Consider the following 20,990-nt stretch of genomic DNA (forward strand, 5'->3'; position numbering starts at 1 on the left):
CGCATTCGATCTGTTTTGGAGTGCTCATCAGCGCGTTTATTTTTACAACAATCGCGATGATAGAAGAACTTTGGCAAAGAGGGTCATTTGGCAACATTAGAGAGCATGAGCATGATTAATTTGGTCTCATGACACAGTAGGAAGACTGATAGGAAGACAGTGACAAATTACTGTGTAACAGATTACCAGGTTCAGTATGGAGCTCAACAACCGTATGGTTGCTGGTCATTTGGTTGAACAGCAAGTCCCTCAAGAATTCACCCTTGAAGGTAGATCTCCCAAGACAAAGCTCTCTCTCACACAAGTTTACACAAGATCAAAACACTTCACAACCTTCCTTAAGCTCTCTAGCAATCCCACACTTGTCACACCAGCTACCTATCAAGCTCACACACTATCAGCAACACACCAAACACTATGAATTCCAAAACTAGCAGCTCATGGCAATGGTGGAGGCTTAACTAGGAGAAGGAGTCTCCATGAATGGTGGGAGGATGAGCTTATCTACAAGGAAGGTGGCTCAAATGACGAAACAGACATGCCAGAGAAGGGAGGGCGACATTTACAAGGCCAACAAACAGGTCTGGAGTCATCTGGAAGACCGGTTGTTAGAACAAACTCGCCCAGACTGGATCATCGCGGGTGAATAACCACACTGGAGCACTGACATCGTTGCTGAATAACGAAGAAAGTCATGTCAGCGCGATCAAATATGAGAAATAGTCACGTTCTTTCATGAAACTCGACCAGCGCAGGAATCAAGTGTACTTCCGCGCTGGCAGCGCATTCGGTCTGTTTTGGAGCGCTCATCAGCGCATTTATTTTTACAACAATCACGATGATAGAAGAACTTTGGCAAAGAGGGTCATTTGGCAACATTAGAGAGCATGAGCATGATTAATTTGGTCTCATGACACAGTAGGAAGACTGATAGGAAGACAGTGACAAATTATTGTGTAACAATAGTGATGAAATAGTTTAAACTGGTGAGGTGCTAAAAAGAGCATGAAAATCATGAATTCTTTGAAACTGAAGAAATAAAACAAATTATGATGATTTTCCCAATACAGAGCATAGAAGATGTATTCTTCTTATCACACCTGGAAAATCAAACATATTTAGAAGTGAAATGGATCATGAAAGGTACAAAACATTCACACACATGTAACTGAAGAAGAAACAATATCAAAATACCATGCCACACAAATCCCATCAAAATAGCTGCAACTCATCCAATATATTTCATGCCAAAGTCTAAAACAATAATACAATATCCAATAGAGTCCAACCCGTAGAATGAATGAGAAATTACAAATATAGGTCTCAAACCAACTCATCCTAGCGTTAGGGGTCGAATCCATGAGAGGGGGAGCAGTTGCAACAAAAACTGAACTAATAGCTAGAGTGTTGGGTGGTCAAAATGACTCGTCCCTAACTTAAGAAAATTGATTCATTACAAGTCATGGAGGCCATTTACTTAATGTAATTACCTTAGGTAATAGTAAAATCATAATAATTACATCAACCACATCAATTAAATTAGTAAAACAATGATTTCCCATAGGTAAAAATCAATTTTGGAGAGAAGCAGTGAAAAACTGGGCCAATTGTCAAACACACAGTGCTAGTGTCAAACACGCAGCGCCATCTTCAAGCTAACTTCTACCTTCCTGATGTCCAAATGGAGCCCATGATATCTCATTGGAAATTTTATCCTGTCTAGTTTCCAAAGCTGCCCTTGCTTTTCAAAATGGGCTTGATTTCACCCCCCAAAATTCTATTCTCCCAAGACAACTCAAACGCGCAGCGCCTGGTCCAAAAAAGAGGCAGAAACATTATTTTTAGGTGGTTTTTTCCTTTTCACCTACCATTTTTCTTTCCAGGGCTGGAAACATGGTTTTCCTGAATGTCTTGGTCCTTCTAAATCCATTGGTGCCTTCCATTCCTCCAAAACGTGTCTACAAAAAGTGCGCAGCGCCTAAGACGCTGCATTTGACCAAACAACTGATATAAAATTGCCTCTAAAAAGACAGGAAAGACAATATGATAAAAAATGTGCCAAGAATCTTCAAAATTGTTCAAGAAGCTGATGTTTGATGTGGATAGGCATGGAGTGAAGCCTCTGCAAGTATATCAAGCTTCTTCTTCTCTCCTTAGTGAGTTAGGGCTCCAGTTCTTGCCTTGGTAGCCTTGAGCTTTGCTCTTGCTATTTGGTTTCTTCGAAAATAATACTTTGCTATCTTTCTCTAAATGTCAGTGTCTCTTTTGGCCTTGTCAAGGAGGTTTTCCAGATGATTATTCACCCTCTCAAGCCAATACTCACGGTTCTCATTGACCATTTTGGAAAATTGTTCATTTAGGGTGAGCTCATTAGCTAGTTCAACCTCTATCTGTTTTCTAGCTCCAACTATCTTTTTAGGCCTCTGGTCCTTGGCCTTATTCTTGGCACGTGTTCCTCTAGTTGGTCTTCATATTCTCCATATGCTTCATCAAGTAAAACTTGGCCTTTTCAGCCTCCCTCTTTGCCTTGATGAGTTGAATCTCCATGAGCTCATGTTTGGTCTCAAACAACTTGTTTTCCTGCTTATAGTATGAAATAATGTATTTTACCCTCTGCAAGTTGATCTGGAGCTTCCCTATAAGTGCATTCTTTTCTTTGATGACAATGCTTGTGCTTTCATTGTCATCGTGCTCATTTAGGTCAATTAAGTGAAAATCATGCTTTGCCTCATGGAGCTCCTCCTCCTATTGCTGACTCTCTGCCTCTGTCATCTTCACCTTGCTTTTTTGTACCTGCTTTGTTGATGAAGAAGGCAATGCCCCTCCCACAATTTGTGGGGAAAACACTTGCCTATGCTCCCTCTGATAAGAATGTGTCAAAATGCCCAAATCAACCCCTTTAGGTTTGCTGATCTCACCTTGTTCAATGTGCTCTTGCCCTCTAAATTCATCTCTGTTAGGTGAATGATTATGCTCTTGGAATGGTGATGATGGAGGCGATGGTGTGGCTGACTCATCAAATGAGGATGAATGATCTATGGGCCGAGATGGAGGAATGGAGGTGGAATGATGAGATGATGAAGGGATGCTTTGAATATTCTGAGTAGATGCATGAGTGAATATGGGATTAGGTATGAAGGTGCTCCAAGCAATGTTGATTTCCTTGAGATGGTAAAGGACTATAATTTTTATGAGGGAATGATGAAATAGGCTCTTCATTTGATCTTTGTACTCCTCTTTTGGGCAATGTAGGCCATCTTCTCAACACTCTAGAAAAGATAGTCGGGTATGTTGAGAATTTTTACCCTAGTGAAATGCATTAACAGTCGGATATGATAAGAATAGATCCTAGGAAATCTACCTTTACATGAAAAATATTTCATAATAATCTTCATCATTGGGGAATATCTATCAAGGAGGTGTGAAAAAGGAAAATAGCCCCTTCTTTCATTTCGGTACCTTGGCTTCATGTAAGGCTTATAATAATGCCTCTCCAAATCGCCTTGTTTAAACCATTTCTCCCCAACATCTGGGATCCCGGTGGCAGCTGATATAATGGCAGTAGATATAGTAAGTGTGACACCTGCTAGAGTGACCTGGTTGTCTTGGAGTTTTGATATGAAGAGCCTAGTCAACTCAGGATGGTGTTGGACTGCTTGAACTTGCTCACAGAAATCATAACAGCCTAGCCATTTGAAGGATGTCACAGTCATGGGGGATGCTAAGAGTTCCCTGATATCTGTGGGCTCAAACCTGTGTATCTAGCCTCCCTTGTGAGCTCTCTTGACCTTTGTTTCTTCTCTATCTATTTCCTCTTTCTCATTGTGTGGTTTGTGTTCCTCATCTTCCATGGCGTTTAGTATCAAACCCTAGGGAGATGTAAGGTAGGGGGAATGTAGTTCTTAGGAAATAGTAAATGGGGAAGGGTAACTATGAAGATGATGGGTGAAGGGATATATGTATTTGTAGGGGGATATAGGGTAGCAGTATGATAGCTTTGGGGATGGGGGAAATTGTTTACAATATAGGGGGTTTGGGAGCCTAGGTAGTTGTATCACCTAGGACTTAGGGTTTTGGGACAAAGGGTTAGAGGGTATCTGGGATTAAAATGTTTATGGAAAGGGAAGGAAGGTATAGGGGAGTGTATGAAATGGATTGAGAGTGTAAGGAAGTTTTTTGGGGGAGAGCTAGGGGTTAGATATAAACTTAAACCAAATCTTAAATTAAACCTTTCAAACACTTAGGGAGTTACTTAAGGAGGAAAAAAAACACTTTCCTTAGTAGCTACTCACTTGGTTGGAGGTTGAAAGCACTTTAGAGGAGCTGAGGAGGTGACTGGAGCATTCCTGCACCCAATTCTGACACCTGCAAGTGCCTCAAACAGAGCTCCCAATGTGCGTGACCTGTTGAGAAGATGTGCGCGACCCGTTGAGCAGACTTTGCCAGATTTCACTGTACAGCTCGGAAAAGCACAGTTTGACTTGGTTTGACTTTTTGGGGTTGAAAATGATTATCTTTGATGTAATTTTGGTAACTCTAAGACACTTTTACTCTTTCTTAACACTTCTAGGAGATTCATTTGTGTAAAGGGTAAAAATTGAATGTATGAACTGGTTTCCAAGTTTATAGAGGCAAGTTGTTTTGACTGCCTATTTTGTAGTGCTTAGTTTAGAAGTGGTTCAAACAGCTCCTAGGATAGTGAGCTCGACCCATGGAGGCAGGGAAAGAGGTTAGATCATCTATATTATGTACTTTCTTGCTCATTTTCATGGTTGGACTCTTGAGGGAGAAGCTATCATTGTATATTTTCACTGTATCTCTGCAATTTTTGGCTAAGGAAGACCAGGGTTTTGCAGTCATCTTTGGGATTCTTGTGGACTCATGTGTTGATGGTGTGTTTCTCCATGTTATTGTAAGCTTTTTTATGTGATTCATTTCCTTTCTATACTTCTGCATATTAAACAAATGAAGTGTTAAAGTAAGAATTCATGCTTGCCATGCTCTGCTTTTAAGTTTGTTTAATTTCGATGTTTTCTACTGTCTAAAGGGAATTCAAATTCATTGTTTTCTCTCTTTAGCCTTCTTATCTTTCATTCCTAACCATCCACTTCAGTCAAAGACATCAAAATGGTCTCCTACCTCGCCCCAAGGAACCCCCTGCAGAAACTGTGTCCAATCCCCGCACCCAAAATTGCAATTCCTCAATTTGCCACCAAAAACCCAAAAAACCCCAAATCCACCTTTTTAATCAGTTTACTAGCCTAATATCTGTGTTACCTTGTTGGTCATCTCATCCCATTGAAGATCTACCGAGATTGACCGGAGAGAGCCTTCTCCTACCCCGTAGGGCTAGCTACGAGGTTGAATGGTTTGATGTAGCTTTGAGGTTTACCTTTCTCAGCCTGAGATGAAATTTCAAGCGCTAACATACTGGCGACCATACTGGGGAGAACAAACTTGTCTCTTGATTGATGTGTTTGTTTCATAAGTCTTAGACAGAGCCTGAAGTTACGCCAGGTAGCCTTCGAAAACGCTCTTGTTTTACATCAGCACAAGTAGATAAACGTTGCTTCAGTCAATCTCCGTGAGCTTGTGAATACAACACTTCACTTGCATTTTACCCCTGTACATGTATCAAGTTCAGATCTGATTGTTGATAGTGGACAATGATCAGACACTTGAAAGGCTGAAATCATTCACTTGGCGACTCTAAATCAGTTTCGAGATCAGATCCAAAGACTCCACTGGAGGATGATCCCGACCAACAAAAACATGAAAGGAGAATATGGCAAGATCAGGTATTCGAGTTGGAATTTCATCCAAGACATTTTGTTCTTTGTCATAAATTATTTCTTCTCTTTTCCCAAGAATGTCAAGAAGGCTTTGCAAAGTATATTGTATTTGAGAAGAGATCCCAGTCCTGCAGTTGATTCTTTCCCTTTGAAGATTGTGAATACCAAAGATTTGCATGCCTTTGAGCTTGATCAAGATCCTTTTTCTGAATTTTGTGACGGCCATCTTCAAGTTGATGAACCTCAAGTGACCAAAACTAATTCTATACCTGCTGTACATACCCCTATACCTTGTAAAATTCCAGATCGGTATAAACCTCTTGTTTTACCTTCTGTTCTTCATGCTTTCCCCAAAAACTATGATCTATACTTGCCGATGTTTGATGGTGAATGTAAGAATGTCAACGCTGAGCAACATGTGCAGAATTTTGAGAATTTTCTAGACCTTTTTGAAGTTGATGAAGAAGATGTCAGTATTAGGCTTTTTGCTCTTTCTTTGCAAGCCAAAGTGAAAAGTTGGTTCAAAACCCTGCCTGATGCAAGCATTTCAGATTTCCAGCAGTTTTTCAAATTTTTTCTCGACAGGTGGATGATCGGGCAGAACCTTTTCTTGATTGTAGAAGAGTATAACCAGCTGAAAAGATTGCCAGGGGAGATAGTACAACAGTTTTCAGCCAGATTTAACCAAGTTTATTATTTGATTCTAGTTGATATAAGGCCTACTCCTAGATCTGCTCTCTTGCACTATCCGGGTGCCTTTGATCCGGAGATGGAGTTTTAGCTGAGAGAAAGGGATATTGCAACACTTCACAAGATGCAAAACAGTGCAGTAAGTGTAGAAGCTCATCTGCTGATCCGAAGGGCAAGGTTGAATGAAGAAGAGATGAAAAACATAGATCCGGAAGAATCGACATCTCTAGAGGTGAAGCTTGATATTTTGGTAAGTGCAGTGGAAAAGATGATTGACAAGATCAATGTGAGAAATGCTTATTATGTTCAAGCTCATGGCTCGCTGATTGAAGAAGAACAAGTTGCTGATCCAAAACATTTTGTTTCTTATCCTAGTTGTCATAGATCTGATAATGATTGTTTTGTAGATCACCTTGGAAAAGAGAGATCTATGGATATGACATGCACGCTTGATGATGTGTTTTATAGTGATGATTTGCCTCATTTTGATGAGTATGACGATGATTATGTTCTCCAAAAAGAAGCTAATCTTGTATACAAATCAGCAGCTAGTTTGTGGGAGGAAGAAGTTCATTTTCAGCAGTTTGAAAACAATGTTCAGCCATCACATATCAGCTATGACAGTGACGAGGAAAGTGCAGCAAATTTTGAAGTAAGTGAAGGATCTTTGCCTTTTTGCTTTGATTCGTTTCAGTTCATCAGAGATAACTACCATGCAATCAGAAATCAAATGTCAACAAGTCTTGATTTGGACCATCTTGAGAGCAATGAAAAATTTGTTCAAGACTTCTCATATTCAGATTTGCAACCCCCGAAAGCCATTGATTGTCAAGTTGCAGCTGAAGACTTGGAAGTGGACACACATGATTTAATGATTCAAGGTGACTCTGTACCATTTTGTTTTGAATCAATTCAGTTTTTGAAGGGTAGATTGCATAGTAAATCATTTAATGTTGAGGATGAGACAGATAACAAAATTCTTGAGCAGCCTGTAGCATCAGATTTGCAGCCACCAAATGAAATTGAAGGGCAGATTATAGATGAAGGTGTGGCAGCCAAAATACCTGATTTGATGATGCAGGAAGATTCTCTACCCTTTTGTTTCGAAGCATTTCAGTTTATAAGGCAGAATTCTCATAAAATCTCTCAAGAACAAGATGAGCAGCATATAGGCAATCATGTAATCACAATGGAACCAATAGAAATGGGATTGCAGCAGTCTTTTCAAGTTTTTCATGATCCAATAGCTGATGTTTTGGATGAGGTGTGTAGTCAAAATCTATCTCCATTGTCTATATGTGAGCTTGAAACATGTATGGATACGAGCTTGATCCGGCAGTCAGTTTCTTTGTCATTTTCAGCAGAGGTCTCATCACAAGGCTCAGATCAAAGTTTGCATTCATGGTATGAGGAAAAGAGAAGTAATTCATTTGATGAGCTAAGTTCCAGTGTGCTTGAATTTCAAGATCCTTATGCAGTGTTTTTGGAGGTGGATAGAGAATTCATATCATTCTACGGATCTGTTTCTAAGTCGTCATGGGAGTTGCATTTTATTAGTTCTCTCTTGTTGGTCATAAGCGAGAACTTGTGGAGAATTCAAACAACAGATCGGATACTTGCTTGGTTACATTGGTTGTTTCATTTCATTTGATCAGGTGATGAATGAAACTGTTAGAGTAGGTTTTGATGAATAAGCTCCACTTTGAGCATCATTTTCAGTTGGTCGATTGTGTTTAAGTATCGAGTCAGTTTTTAGTTGAGTGAGAGTCAATTTATGTTGTCAACTCATCAGTTTTTAGTCATGCATTTCAGCTTGAGTTTTTGACTCCATTGCCCAATAATTGTAAGGCACTGGTCTGCTCTCCCAGAGGTTTAAGGTTCTTGGCACCTCCAAGGAGCTACCATCCCCATTGGAGCCAATGTTAGTGTCAGTCTTTCCAGCCTTCCTCCAGTGATCAAATATGCTCTTACAAAGTGGTCTCAGAGTGTCAAGGTCAAATTTTGTCATTTCAAAGAGTTTTCAAGCAAAATTTGGTCACTAGGCATTAGGTCTAGGGTTTGCTTTCACTCTTCTCAAAGTTGTCCAAATGGCGGTCCATGTCACCAGTCAGCTGAGTCTATCATCATTCATAGGGTTTTCATTATCATCTCAGTGTCTAATGAGTCTTTTTACAACTTATTCATGCTTCAGTTGTGCCTAGGCAAGGTCATTTCCCTCTCCTAGGGTTTTGAAGCCAATTTCTCTTGGACGGTCAAATCATCGGCCAAACTTGTTTCCTGATGTTCATACACCTTCCCCTATACTTAAATTACCTTATCAGAGACTTCCCATCCCTTAGATCCGCCAAATTCCTCATTTTTGCACAAACCCTAGTTTCTAGCTACAACCTGACAATTTTCTAGGTTGGGCCTGTGTTTTGCCCTTTTGGACCCCTTCCCCTCACTCAATCTCTGAGATTCCACTTTCCCCTGCTTCCTAACATCCCTCCCCACTCCCAAAAATTTCCCCAAGAATTTAGAAGCCCCCTATCCCCTTCATTTCGCTCCATTTCGACAAAATTCCTTGTTTCACACATCGGGACAAGTCGCACTCAAATGATGTTCCAGAGCAATAAAAGATGAATTTTGGAAAACTGAGAGAGGTTTTTGTCCACAACATGCCAAATAAGAGAAACCTCCTTCACTTTTTGCACAGGTGTCATGGTTTTAGAGAAATGTCAAAATTACAATCGTCGGATCCAAGGCGGTTGGCCAAGGCACAAAAAAGGAGAAAGAGGCCCGATCCCCTCTGTATCTTGGCTGAGGCCTCACTGAAGGATCAAGGCACTCAATAGCCTAGCCACAGCTCAAATCCCAAAAAAATTTGAGAATTTTGGGTAATTTTGGCATTTTTGGGAATTTTACAGGTTTTGGCTCCTCAACGGGTCTCACCCCCGGTGAGACCCTTTGTCATGGCAGCTCCTTTTTGCAAAAACTCAGCATTTCTAGATTTTTCATGCAAAATTACATATGCCCATGGATGGACTTGAGTTTTTATGGGGTTTTGGGCCTCCAGAAGGTCAAAATACATGCAAAATTTGACTTTCTGCCCCTTTTTTGAGTTGCAGAAAGCAGTCTTGGGAGAATTGAGTTTTGACTGGGCAAATGACCTCCAAATTCAAAAATTCCAGTTGGGTTGGAAATTAGACTCGTAGAAATTTCCAAAGAGCTATCCTGCACCCAATTCTGACACCTGCAAGTGCCTCAAACAGAGCTCCCAATGTGCGCGACCCGTTGAGAAGATGTGCACGACCCGTTGAGCAGACTTTGCCAGATTTCACTGTACAGCTCGGAAAAGCACAGTTTGACTTGGTTTGACTTTTTGGGATTGAAAATGATTATATTTGATGTAATTTTGGTAACTCTAAGACACTTTTACTCTTTCTTAACACTTCTAGAAGATTCATTTGTGTAAAGGGTAAAAATTGAATGTATGAACTGGTTTCCAAGTTTATAGAGGCAAGTTGTTTTGACTGCCTATTTTGTAGTGCTTAGTTTAGAAGTGGTTCAAACAGCTCCTAGGATAGTGAGCTCGACCCATGGAGGCAGGGAAAGAGGTTAGATCATCTATATTATGTACTTTCTTGCTCATTTTCATGGTTGGACTCTTGAGGGAGAAGCTATCATTGTATATTTTCACTGTATCTCTGCAATTTTTGGCTAAGGAAGACCAGGGTTTTGCAGTCATCTTTGGGATTCTTGTGGACTCATGTGTTGATGGTGTGTTTCTCTATGTTATTGTAAGCTTTGTTATGTGATTCATTTCCTTTCTATACTTCTGCATATTAAACAAATGAAGTGTTAAAGTAAGAATTCATGCTTGCCATGCTCTGCTTTTAAGTTTGTTTAATTTCGATGTTTTCTACTGTCTAAAGGGAATTCAAATTCATTGTTTGCTCTCTTTAGCCTTCTTATCTTTCATTCCTAACCATCCACTTCAGTCAAAGACATCAACACAGTCTCCTACCTCGCCCCAAGGAACCCCCTGCAGAAACTGTGTCCAATCCCCGCACCCAAAATTGCAATTCCTCAATTTGCCACCAAAAACCCAAAAAACCCCAAATCCACCTTTTTAATCAGTTTACTAGCCTAATATCTGTGTTACCTTGTTGGTCATCTCATCCCATTGAAGATCTACCGAGATTGACCGGAGAGAGCCTTCCCCTGCCCCGTAGGGCTAGCTACGAGGCTGAATGGTTTGATGTAGCCTTGAGGTTTACCTTTCTCAGCCTGAGGTGAAATTTCAAGCGCTAACAGGTCCCACATGTTACTTGAAGCAGGGATCCTAGTACCCGCATTATCCCTCAATGACTTATAGCGTGAGGGTACGGGAGATGTGGTCGGGATAGGAGTTTCGATACTCGACAAAACAGGTGTCTCACTCACTCTAGGAGATGTATCATCCATATCAGAGGTAGAAATTGGGGTCGAAACACCAGGAGGGGTAAAAGGAATGTCGTCTTTAGGCTCCCAAATGGGGTTCCAATGAATTTCGTAATCCTCGTCGTCTGGAGCACGAGAGTTAATCGGTTGGATACTCGGGATAACAGGGAGAGTATCACTCACAACCGGTACCTCAGGAGCAACAGAAGACGGAGACCCTTGATCACTTGGAACGGGAGACGGGATCGATGATTCAGCCAAGATGACAAACTTCAAAACAAAACCTAGGGAAACTAATGAGAAAGGACCCTACTCAAACTAACGCAAACAAGATCTAACCGGGTAAATGTTAATCGCGGCCGAATAAATTTTAAGACGCAAGGACACAACTTGACCTTTTCATTTTTTAGGAGTCAAGAAAAGGACAAAAAGATGACTCTAGTTGCCTTCGAATGTTTAATGAGCCCGAAGTGACAAATGCTCAGATGAGCCTTTTCTTTTAGGGAGTCTGAAAAGGATCAAAAGTGACTACTCTAGAGAGCTAGGCACAAAGGTTTACCAAACAAATCCGTAAAATTGCATATACACCTTCGCAGTCATATGAAAACCAAGGACTTCCCGTACGGCAGTCAATCTTCCCGAATGTTGTGTTCGGTGCGTTACGGCTTGTAAGGCGGCAGACACGACTTCCTATGGATAAAGGATGATAACCTAGTGGGGTCTCCCCATATACTCGACGGTACGTGGGAGCTCAAATCCGTGCTAGACCACTTGTTGCGTCACGGAAGGAGGAATCACCCAACCTTAAGTGAAACAAAAGTGACTAGGTTTAACGATGCCGGAGCATGTCTCTAGCCTAGACCTCTAAACAGTGAGCGTTATGTTCCAATGCGTTTTTAAATTCATTCAGTTCATTTTAAGGTTGATCTTGTATTAGGTTTCGGTTTTCAGGCCTTACCGTATGAAATCTCTCAAAATTGCTTAAATGCAAACTATATGCCAAAATGTGTCATTCCATTCGATGAATTCTAATTACGAGAGGGTTAGAGGGCTTTCACACAAATGAAATGTTCACAAAACAACAAACAGCTTCCCTAATGCAGCTAATGGAAATTCACGAACTTTTCTTCAAAATCACTAATCATTAATCAAAATGAAAAGCTTCTAGTTCTCATTAACTAATACAAAGCAAAAGAGATTTTTATTTTTGTTGATGGAAAAGTGCATTAAACAAAATTTTGAGAAATAATAAAAAACAAATGTGAAAAGAACTGGTTGACCCCAAACAACTGTGATCCGTGTCCGAGTAGTGGGAAGAAACCGAAACAATGTCAAGACTGGTTCAACAACAATCACTTAAACAACCTAGCAAAAGCAAGCAAAAAGGAAAGCTTCAACAAACCAAAAGCAAGTAGTAAACGAACTTTTGCAAACGAGTAACCAAGCGAAGCTGATCCAACAAACTTGGAATGACAAAACTAGGTCACAAGACAAAAAGCAAGATTCGCTCAACAAGACTCACAAGAAAGTGCTTCAATCTTCAGACAATGAAAATCAAGTCATAAACCAAGTGAAAACAACAGGGGATAGCAAGACCAACAGGCTCAAGAGGCAGAATTGAAGAAATTAAATTCTATAGGAATCAGCGCGGGTGATACACAGCAACAATGCGCTGGTCAGAAACTACGCGTAGCAACAATGCGATGTCAGCGCGAAAGTACACGCCTTACCTGCGATGGTCCGATTTTCAGAACCGTCGCGACTGTTTGGTGTATTAACGCAATGATCAGGAAGTCACAGAAAGGGCTGCGCGATGACAGCGTGACTGTTTAATTATAAACCACGATGATGCTAAAAAACGGCCACAATCAAGCCAAAAAATCCGAAACCAGGGCAATCAATCTTTAAACAATCAAGGCACCTCCCAGACCGAACCAGGAAACCCAGAAACAAAGAACTAATCCCTAAACTTTGAAAAGAGAGCAAAACAAACTCAAGGAAAGAATGAACAAAAAAGGACAAAAGCCAGCTCCAAGTCGTTCAGTTCGTAAACCAAACTGGAGACTGACTGAAGTGGCGTTGATCTACTTCGCTAATGCAGAGAAATAGCGTTTCGAATGCTATCTGGCCATGCTTCAGGCTCCATCTAAAGTTTAAAAATCAAACAACAAGGTAAACTCCCCAGCGGAGTCGCCAAATCGTTGTGGAGGTAAATCCCCTCTGCGGACAGAGGCGATCCCTACTAGTCCAAATAAGGTCTAGCAACAATCAAACAAGGCTAACATGCAGGTTCCTAATTGCAAATGAAAGACCAATGATGAAGGCCTACCTGGATTCCAACGCTAGTACTTGTAGAAGAGTTGATGCTCCCGTTCCTTTGCCCCGGCTGGTCATAATCCTCACGATCCTCATGCACGGACACCTGCACATGCAAAGAACGATACAAACACAAGCATAAAATCCAATAGATGCAACTATATATCAGTCAGAAAGGATATAACTCAAACACCATCATAAAGACAATAAGAGTGGAACCATAATGATAGTCGTCTGTTATTGATAAACAAAGAAGAATACAACCATAGTTTCGACGTCAAATCCTTCTCAAGAGGGTCCAGCCAGCAAGTCCCTCAAGCATTCACCCTTGAAGGTAGATCTCCCAATACAAAGCTCTCTCTCACACAAGTTTACACAAGATCAAAACACTTCACAACCTTCCTTAAGCTCTCTAGCAATCCCACACTTGTCACACCAGCTACCTATCAAGCTCACACACTATCAGCAACACACCAAACACTATGAATTCCAAAACTAGCAGCTCATGGCAATGGTGGAGGCTTAAATAGGAGAAGGAGTCTCCATGAAAGGTGGGAGGATGAGCTTATCTCCAAGGAAGGTGGCTCAAATGATGAAACAGACATTCCAGAGAAGGGAGGGTGACATTTACAAGGCCAACAAACAGGTCTGGAGTCATCTAGAAGGCCGGCTGTTAGAACAAACTCGCCCAAACTGGATCATCGCGGGTGAATAACCGCACTGGAGCGCTGACATCGCTGTTGAATAACGAAGAAAGTCATGTCAGCGCGATCAAATATGAGAAATAGTCGCGATGTTTCATGAAACTCGACCAGCGCGGGAATCACATGTACTTCCGCGCTGGCAGCGCATTCGATCTGTTTTGGAGTGCTCATCAGCGCGTTTATTTTTACAACAATCGCGATGATAGAAGAACTTTGGCAAAGAGGGTCATTTGGCAACATTAGAGAGCATGAGCATGATTAATTTGGTCTCATGACACAGTAGGAAGACTGATAGGAAGACAGTGACAAATTACTGTGTAACAGATTACCAGGTTCAGTATGGAGCTCAACAACCGTATGGTTGCTGGTCATTTGGTTGAACAGCAAGTCCCTCAAGAATTCACCCTTGAAGGTAGATCTCCCAAGACAAAGCTCTCTCTCACACAAGTTTACACAAGATCAAAACACTTCACAACCTTCCTTAAGCTCTCTAGCAATCCCACACTTGTCACACCAGCTACCTATCAAGCTCACACACTATCAGCAACACACCAAACACTATGAATTCCAAAACTAGCAGCTCATGGCAATGGTGGAGGCTTAACTAGGAGAAGGAGTCTCCATGAATGGTGGGAGGATGAGCTTATCTACAAGGAAGGTGGCTCAAATGACGAAACAGACATGCCAGAGAAGGGAGGGCGACATTTACAAGGCCAACAAACAGGTCTGGAGTCATCTGGAAGACCGGTTGTTAGAACAAACTCGCCCAGACTGGATCATCGCGGGTGAATAACCACACTAGAGCACTGACATCGTTGCTGAATAACGAAGAAAGTCATGTCAGCGCGATCAAATATGAGAAATAGTCACGTTCTTTCATGAAACTCGACCAGCGCAGGAATCAAGTGTACTTCCGCGCTGGCAGCGCATTCGGTCTGTTTTGGAGCGCTCATCAGCGCGTTTATTTTTACAACAATCACGATGATAGAAGAACTTTGGCAAAGAGGGTCATTTGGCAACATTAGAGAGCATGAGCATGATTAATTTGGTCTCATGACACAGTAGGAAGACTGATAGGAAGACAGTGACAAATTATTGTGTAACAATAGTGATGAAATAGTTTAAACTAGTGAGGTGCTAAAAAGAGCATGAAAATCATGAATTCTTTGAAACTGAAGAAATAAAACAAATTATGATGATTTTCCTAATACAGAGCATAGAAGATGTATTCTTCTTATCACACCTTGAAAATCAAACATATTTAGAAGTGAAATGGATCATGAAAGGTACAAAACATTCACACACATGTAACTGAAGAAGAAACAATATCAAAATACCATGCCACACAAATCCCATCAAAATAGCTGCAACTCATCCAATATATTTCATGCCAAAGTCTAAAACAATAATACAATATCCAATAGAGTCCAACCCGTAGAATGAATGAGAAATTACAAATATAGGTCTCAAACCAACTCATCCTAGCGTTAGGGGTCGAATCCATGAGAGGGGGAGCAGTTGCAACAAAAACTGAACTAATAGCTAGAGTGTTGGGTGGTCAAAATGACTCGTCCCTAACTTAAGAAAATTGATTCATTACAAGTCATGGAGGCCATTTACTTAATGTAATTACCTTAGGTAATAGTAAAATCATAATAATTACATCAACCACATCAATTAAATTAGTAAAACAATGATTTCCCATAGGTAAAAATCAATTTTGGAGAGAAGCAGTGAAAAACTGGGCCAATTGTCAAACACACAGTGCTAGTGTCAAACACGCAGCGCCATCTTCAAGCTAACTTCTACCTTCCTGATGTCCAAATGGAGCCCATGATATCTCATTGGAAATTTTATCCTGTCTAGTTTCCAAAGCTGCCCTTGCTTTTCAAAATGGGCTTGATTTCACCCCCCAAAATTCTATTCTCCCAAGACAACTCAAACGCGCAGCGCCTGGTCCAAAAAAGAGGCAGAAACATTATTTTTAGGTGGTTTTTTCCTTTTCACCTACCATTTTTCTTTCCAGGGCTGGAAACATGGTTTTCCTGAATGTCTTGGTCCTTCTAAATCCATTGGTGCCTTCCATTCCTCCAAAACGTGTCTACAAAAAGTGCGCAGCGCCTAAGACGCTGCATTTGACCAAACAACTGATATAAAATTGCCTCTAAAAAGACAGGAAAGACAATATGATAAAAAATGTGCCAAGAATCTTCAAAATTGTTCAAGAAGCTGATGTTTGATGTGGATAGGCATGGAGTGAAGCCTCTGCAAGTATATCAAGCTTCTTCTTCTCTCCTTAGTGAGTTAGGGCTCCAGTTCTTGCCTTGGTAGCCTTGAGCTTTGCTCTTGCTATTTGGTTTCTTCGAAAATAATACTTTTATATCTTTCTCTAAATGTCAGTGTCTCTTTTGGCCTTGTCAAGGAGGTTTTCCAGATGATTATTCACCCTCTCAAGCCAATACTCACGGTTCTCATTGACCATTTTGGAAAATTGTTCATTTAGGGTGAGCTCATTAGCTAGTTCAACCTCTATCTGTTTTCTAGCTCCAACTCTCTTTTTAGGCCTCTGGTCCTTGGCCTTATTCTTGGCACGTGTTCCTCTAGTTGGTCTTCATATTCTCCATATGCTTCATCAAGTAAAACTTGGCCTTTTCAGCCTCCCTCTTTGCCTTGATGAGTTGAATCTCCATGAGCTCATGTTTGGTCTCAAACAACTTGTTTTCCTGCTTATAGTATGAAATAATGTATTTTACCCTCTGCAAGTTGATCTGGAGCTTCCCTATAAGTGCATTCTTTTCTTTGATGACAATGCTTGTGCTTTCATTGTCATCGTGCTCATTTAGGTCAATTAAGTGAAAATCATGCTTTGCCTCATGGAGCTCCTCCTCCTATTGCTGACTCTCTGCCTCTGTCATCTTCACCTTGCTTTTTTGTACCTGCTTTGTTGATGAAGAAGGCAATGCCCCTCCCACAATCTGTGGGGAAAACACTTGCCTATGCTCCCTCTGATAAGAATGTGTCAAAATGCCCAAATCAACCCCTTTAGGTTTGCTGATCTCACCTTGTTCAATGTGCTCTTGCCCTCTAAATTCATCTCTGTTAGGTGAATGATTATGCTCTTGGAATGGTGATGATGGAGGCGATGGTGTGGCTGACTCATCAAATGAGGATGAATGATCTATGGGCCGAGATGGAGGAATGGAGGTGGAATGATGAGATGATGAAGGGATGCTTTGAATATTCTGAGTAGATGCATGAGTGAATATGGGATTAGGTATGAAGGTGCTCCAAGCAATGTTGATTTCCTTGAGATGGTAAAGGACTATAATTTTTATGAGGGAATGATGAAATAGGCTCTTCATTTGATCTTTGTACTCCTCTTTTGGGCAATGTAGGCCATCTTCTCAACACTCCAGAAAAGATAGTCGGGTATGTTGAGCATTTTTACCCTAGTGAAATGCATTAACAGTCGGATATGATAAGAATAGATCCTAGGAAATCTACCTTTACATGAAAAATATTTCATAATAATCTTCATCATTGGGGAATATCTATCAAGGAGGTGTGAAAAAGGAAAATAGCCCCTTCTTTCATTTCGGTACCTTGGCTTCATGTAAGGCTTATAATAATGCCTCTCCAAATCGCCTTGTTTAAACCATTTCTCCCCAACATCTGGGATCCCGGTGGCAGCTGATATAATGGCAGTAGATATAGTAAGTGTGACACCTGCTAGAGTGACCTGGTTGTCTTGGAGTTTTGATATGAAGAGCCTAGTCAACTCAGGATGGTGTTGGACTGCTTGAACTTGCTCACAGAAATCATAACAGCCTAGCCATTTGAAGGATGTCACAGTCATGGGGGATGCTAAGAGTTCCCTGATATCTGTGGACTCAAACCTGTGTATCTAGCCTCCCTTGTGAGCTCTCTTGACCTTTGTTTCTTCTCTATCTATTTCCTCTTTCTCATTGTGTGGTTTGTGTTCCTCATCTTCCATGGCGTTTAGTATCAAACCCTAGGGAGATGTAAGGTAGGGGGAATGTAGTTCTTAGGAAATAGTAAATGGGGAAGGGTAACTATGAAGATGATGGGTGAAGGGATATATGTATTTGTAGGGGGATATAGGGTAGCAGTATGATAGCTTTGGGGATGGGGGAAATTGTTTACAATATAGGGGGTTTGGGAGCCTAGGTAGTTGTATCACCTAGGACTTAGGGTTTTGGGACAAAGGGTTAGAGGGTATCTGGGATTAAAATGTTTATGGAAAGGGAAGGAAGGTATAGGGGAGTGTATGAAATGGATTGAGAGTGTAAGGAAGTTTTTTGGGGGAGAGCTAGGGGTTAGATATAAACTTAAACCAAATCTTAAATTAAACCTTTCAAACACTTAGGGAGTTACTTAAGGAGGAAAAAAAACACTTTCCTTAGTAGCTACTCACTTGGTTGGAGGTTGAAAGCACTTTAGAGGAGCTGAGGAGGTGACTGGAGCATTCCTGGAAAAACGCGCAATGCCAATGCAGAGTGCGAAATTCCTCAGGCAAGGTGCGCAACACCTTAAGGAAATGCGCAACGCCTTAAGGAAATGTGCAGAGATAGGTAAATGCGCAACGTCAAAAGGAAACTCACAACGCCAGAAGGAAACACACAGCGCCGGCACTGTTAAGCTGATTTTTGCCCTGAACTGTGAAAAGGGTCTCTTGAGGATTGCTCAAACAATGCTAAGAGGCAAATGAAGCTGAGTTTAAAGCCAAGACGCCCTTTATAGTTGAGGAATTCGATCTTTTAGATTAAAAAACCCCACTTTCTAATGTTTCATTTACCTTTTTGAACTCTTGAATAATTTGCTTTCTGACTTTTTCCCTATGCAGGTGGATGATGTTGAAGTTTTGGCAATCTTCAATTTTGATTTTTGTTTGGATGATATTGGCAATAGAGTTTGAGTAAACAGCTAGGAATAGGGGCTTATTACATATGAAAATCATAAAATTACATAAATGAATAAAATTCTTACATCTCTCTTTTTGAAAAAAAATTACAATCTGAAACAAAACTTCTACTTCTGGAATGAAAATTAAAGATCTGGAAACCAGAGTTACATGTTTCAAATCCTCTTTTGAATGAAAAATGATATTATTTCTTTCATTCTCATGCTTTCACTGGATTTATGTAGTGAATGGTGTTTTATTGGACCTTAGAGGAATGAACCCTATGACCTAATGGAACCTTGAATAACCAGATTTCATGTAGACTTAACTAACATAGGACATGATGAAATGAGCTTTTAAAATGAATGTATGTTCAGTAAGACACAGGGAGGTGGGCCAACAAATATTTATTTTTTGAGGGAGAATGGTATTTTAACTTGGGCTACCATCAGTGAGTAAATTTTTGCATGAGGACCTAGGTGGAATGATAAAAATTTCAACATCAGACAGTAATATGATATAAAATAATAGTTTTTATCATTGATGGTAGTATGATAATACTGACTCTAACATAGGCCTTATTTGGGGATGGCAGCTCCTTGGAGGTGTCAAGAACACCGTAGACCAAGTGCCTAACCATATGGGCCAATACGATTAAAAAAACTTAAACTAAAATGCATGAGTAAAGATGACAACTCAAATAACTTAACTGACTCAAAACTGATGCTGAATACTAAAAATGGCAGAAAATCAGTGAAGCTCCATGGCCTTCACTTCAAGCTCCGAACTCTAGTGATCTTCTACTTCAAACTTGCAGAAAATTAAACTATATGTAAAATGAAACCATGACAATTAAGAAAAGATAGTGCTTCAGGATCCTACCATTGACTGGTTCTCCTAAGCATGGTTCCCCATTCATCTCGTCCAACAAGAAAGCATTTTGTCCTCAAAAAGATGAAATCTGATAAGGGCCTTTCCATAGGTTTTCAAATTTACCATGCTTACACTTGTCTTCATTTCTGGTGTCCCAACAAAGCACGGCATCTCCAATTTTGAAGTCATCTTCCTTTGTTTTCCAGTCATAGATTCTCTTTATCCTCTCATGAAGCTTAGAGGTGTTTTGAAATACCTCATCCCATGTCTACTGTAGGTGAATCATTTGATTGATTCGGCACTGAATATCATTCTCTTCACTTCCCGCTTCTTGTAACAATTTCATGACTAGTACTGCTAATGATGAAGGAAAGACAATGTCTACTCCATACACAATCTGAAAATGAGAAATACCAAGAGAGTTCTTACTACTCACCTGATATTCCCATAATGTATTGATTAGCTTTTTGTGCCAATTATTTGTGTTGGCCTCCAACATTTTCTTGATGATGTTGATTAAGGATTTGTTGGAGGACTCCACCAGACCATTTCCTTGCGGATACTATGCAGTAGAATGTCCCAACTTAATATCGTATTTGTCACAAAACTCAGTTATCTTTTTGGACTTCAATTTTGTCGTGTTATCTGTGATAATATTATTAGGACAACTAAAACGGGACAAGATATTAGTGTCTAAAAATTGAATTATAACTGAATTTGTTGCTTGCCTGGTTGGGATTGCTTCGATCCACTTAGTAAAGTAGTCAATAGGTGTCAATATCCACTTGTGTTGTGTGGATGATGATGAATTGATCTCACCTATGAAATCTAGGCCCCACTGTTGAAAATGTGAACTAACAGATATAGGTTGTAGAGGTAAAGGAAGAAGCTTTCTTTTACCTTGGAAAACTTGACATTCGTGACAACTCATCACCTCCTTGTAGATATCTACAAAAAGTGTAGGCCAATAGTAACCCACTCTCAGTACTTTTTTGGCCGTGGTCTTGCAGTACAAGTGACCCCCACAATCTCCTTTGTGGAAGTCATTTATTACCTCTTTAGACTCATCTTCTGTCAAACAGTTCAACAACACACCTCCAGGGTCTTTCCAATAAAGTGCGTTGTCCATGATACAATATTTGGAAGCCTTCACCTTCAATGATATGCTCTTAGCCTTAGACATGCCTGGAGGGGGATTTAGATTTTGAAGCACATAAATAATACCAGAATATCGTGGGGATGATAGAAAGATTTCAGATACCTAAATGAGAT

This window comes from Pinus tabuliformis, chromosome 2_1 (genome assembly GCF_031772625.1).
Source record: "Pinus tabuliformis cultivar Carrire ecotype Pingquan chromosome 2_1, CPIR1, whole genome shotgun sequence".
Taxonomy (NCBI): Eukaryota; Viridiplantae; Streptophyta; class Pinopsida; order Pinales; family Pinaceae; genus Pinus; species Pinus tabuliformis.